This window comes from Triticum urartu, unplaced genomic scaffold (assembly GCF_003073215.2).
Source record: "Triticum urartu cultivar G1812 unplaced genomic scaffold, Tu2.1 TuUngrouped_contig_5120, whole genome shotgun sequence".
Lineage (NCBI taxonomy): Eukaryota > Viridiplantae > Streptophyta > Magnoliopsida > Poales > Poaceae > Triticum > Triticum urartu.
In genome coordinates, this window is record NW_024115768.1 from 7,356 (window position 1) to 11,264 (window position 3,909).

Genomic DNA, 3,909 nt, shown 5'->3' on the forward strand with positions numbered 1-3,909 from the left:
CCAACTGCTGGATCAAGAACGACTATCCTCCTTTTTAGCATGTAAAATGAGTAGACGGCCCATCCATCGGGCAAGACAGCTGGTATGTGCCACTGTTGGGAAATGTTAATTGACAACTAAATTAGTAAGTGTGACATGGAATGTGTAAAACAGATGCCAGCAGTTAAAAAATAGGGCTTTGTTCTATACTTACCATTCTAGTTGAGGCAGGGTTCCATTTATCAAGTGCACCGGTGAAGCTAGTGCGGATGGATTGGATTGTTAAGGGGTCAGCGTTCGACAACACAGCTGTCTGCAAGAAAAAAGGCATTTCGTGTTGGACCATGTAATGGAAACTTTAATAAATCAAAATAGGAGTTATCAGAGGGGTCAAATGTTAGTGAACGTTGGACTTACAGCAAACTCAGGTTCAATGAATTTCCTCCATATCATCCCTGCGCTATCTTTAGTGAACAAAAAATCCATCTGCTGGAGTCGTCTGAAAATTACTGAGGCCATCTCATGGCCAAGATGTTCGCTTCCTGCTAGTTGTTGCTTGATTTCTGTTCCATCAATTGATACTAGCCTTGGATGTGGGTGCACGATCCATTTCCTATAAAGAGTCCATAAAATGAGATGTTGTCATGTGAAGCGTAACATAAACATTATAAAACAATTATGGTCTCATTTCGGAAAGAAAAAATTGCCTATCTTGGCAATACCTCTCTAGCAGTAAGGTCGATGCAGCAGATAACCAATCATTGATAGCTTTGAGAACTGTTGGTGATGGTGGGAGTGGCACAGATCCAATTGCCCAAGGGTCGTGTGCTACATTACACTTTGGCAAACGGATTTTGGTTGGGACCATGTCGTTTGTAGTCCCAAATGTGACATAATCAGCCCTTGGACGGAGCTCGGCATAGTATGTAACAATGACAGCTGTGAGATCGTCAAAGAAGTTGTAAACAAACTTGGCAACCTCATTGCGAGCTTCTTGCTTGGCTGACAAAGATGAGTTGTTGACAGTGTCAATGCCGGAGGGAGAAACCATCTGAAGAGGTGTGTCCTGTCGAACACATAGTTTCTTTGATGAGTCTTGCTCATTGATTGAGTTGGGTCCAACAGACCTTTTACGGTCAAATGAGCTATTTGCTGATGAGGTACCTGTAATGCGTAAATTTTGATGGATTATGTCTAGATATGTTGTAGTCTGTTCATGATGATACATGCATAGTAGTACTAATATAGATGCCTGAAACTGAATGCTCACCTTCATTATCGACAGGGCCAGACATCCTTGATACTATCTTGTTCGCAATTGGCATGACAAACAGTTCTTCTTCTCCGGTTGGCACATTGTTAATGTTACCATTGTTCGGGGGCTCGCTCTTCAGAATGCATTGTTTTCGACCATTGGCCTTGCAACACGTACAATTTTCAGCTATGCAGCTAACTATTTTATCTGCGAAACTAAACATCGAGTTCTGGAAAGATTCCCTCATCTCTGATATTCTAGCCAGCCCACGCGCATTGTGCTCTCTCAGATGTATGCCAAGCTTCTCGCCCGACTGTGAACAAGACAGATAAATTGCTTAGATAGTAAGATGTGCAACTGAGGTCGGGAAGTTAAATTTGTTTGCTCTCCTAAGTGTAAAATACTCACAACGGACGGGTACTTGGTACGCAGATGTTTTGAAAATTCAAGTGGACCAGACTTGCCATAATTGTTTCAGGGGATAGGCGTTGATGGAGTCTGCACTCTTTTTGTGTTGGGTGATGCCCTTGACTTGATTGGGTTGAAAACAATGTCGGTGGCGCATACAATTTCTTTGCTGATATTAAGATTCTGTCGGGCCTGAAATATATTGATGGATATTTGTTAGTACACTATAAGAAATGAACATATATGGAATCATATTTCGCCATGGAACAAGAACATCTAGACTAGCATGCATACCGATGCGCCGTGGAATGATATTTCACCAGCTCCCATGTTAACAGAAATGGCCTCAATCATTTTCTTCATTAAATCATAATCAAAAAGTGCCATTCGCGGGAACATTCCCCTTGCTTTGCTCAACAAACCCAGGTCGAGGCTATCTAATACAAAAACCTGTATATATGGTGTAGATTCAGAAGGGAAAACTTAGCTGATCATTGGTTTATAACCAAATCATGCGAACTGCTTGATGAAAAGGGAAATAAATTAAGACAATTCTAATGTGGGAAGTCCTCCGTACCTGCAGGAACAAGTGGCATCCAACAATGTGGATGGTGGGGGTGTGCTTTGTGACATCTGTCTTAAACTTCCTAACAGCTTGCAAGAGGTGCTTCAAAAGGTAACCGCACCAGTTCCATTCTTTGATTTTAGATACATCGTTAATTGCTGCCCAGAAATCAATTGTAATGTAGTAATGCTTGGCTGACGGTGCGAGCACATGACCTACGGCGAAAATGACAAAAGCAATCTTGAAACACTCAAGTTCTATCTTCCTAGAATCAGCGGAGATGTCCCGCATCATATATGCCTCTGCTGCCTTGAGGCTGTGTGTACCTTTGTCACCAAAGCTAGCTGCAAATCTTGAATACTCAATACACGCTTCTGACAGTTCAATGCCTTCTGATCGTATTGTTTTCTCACCGCAAGGGATGGCAAAAACATGGTGTACTTCTTGGTCAGACAACTCAAGCATGCCTTGGCCCTCCAAGTTGATTGTGCTACTGTCCACATCAACTCTATACATTAGGTAAGAACTATATTTCAGATTTAACTTCTGCCATGATTTTATCAGGAGCAAGCCTTCAAAACCAATTTCCCTTACGAGCTTTTTCTTAAAATCAGAAAACTTTGCTATTAATGAACCTAATTTCAACAGAGAAAGCCTGGATGTAATCGCAGGACTACTGGGAGGGCCACTTGATCCACCAGAACAGTCCACATCACTACCCAGTTCATCAGGAGAATAATCGCTGGGATTTTCTTTGTCCATAACCGATGGAACTTCATCAGTGCTTGCTATATGGTCCATTTTGCTAGGTCTAAAATGACCTACGATGTTTAGAGACAATGGGAGGGGGTGAGATTCCAGAACAAATAGAAACTGGACGAACTTAGACTGTGCTAACCAACCAATTGCTTTGACACAAAGAGCTAGTATGAATACCTTGTTTGCGAAGGTTGATGTGCTTCCCGGGCCAACTGGTAGCATAGATGGCGAGGATCCGAACGAGATCGAAGAAATGGAGATCCAAGCAGCTGCTCCAGGGGAGGAGATAAGATGAGGAGAGGAAGAAGACGAGCTAGTTCAATGGAGTTTGGTGTGGTGTGGTAAGTGCGAGGGCAGGTCGTGGTTGGGATGAGAGCAGAGGACAGTTGACAAGACAACACCATGCCTCTTTCAATAATCAGGGTGGGTCCAGATTCTTCCAATGTTACTGTTCACATGCCATGCCAGCGGCGCTGTACCGCAGCAGTAAACTTAATACTGTCCATTAGTACTGATGATTGGGTAGCCAGCTGATTAGTAATCTGATCTTGACTAGTGTTAGACCAGATGCCAAATTAGTAAACCATCGAACGAAATAGAAATGAATCCTATATCATAATCCTCTCATTGATAAGAACAACACGCTGAACTTGGGAACATTTGGAAGTTAGCAATTTGATTATAATAAAAATGGACAGGCAACGCAAGTAGATCTCCTACGTGTGGAACATTTAGTCAAAACAAAATCAGTTGGTCATGTCAACAATTAGCTAATGGGACAAGTTCATACTGTTATCGAGCTAATCGAACATGCCTTCACGTGCCGACAGGGCTGCCCATACGACTGGCCAAATTTACTTTTCTCAGGACATGTGAGGCGGCTAGATGTGTGCCAGGGAACACTACTATAGACATTGAGCACCTGCTAGATTCTCACCCTAGT

At 42.6% G+C, this 3,909-nt stretch overlaps 1 long non-coding RNA gene across 1 annotated transcript; it reads left to right on the top strand.

The window, feature by feature from the left end:
* The first annotated feature begins 2,500 nt into the window (after window positions 1-2,500).
* Window positions 2,501-3,497, top strand: LOC125528798. Its single transcript, XR_007292475.1, has 2 exons — window positions 2,501-2,726; window positions 2,856-3,497. It is a non-coding gene; the product is annotated as an uncharacterized LOC125528798 (long non-coding RNA).
* Window positions 3,498-3,909: the final 412 nt, after the last annotated feature.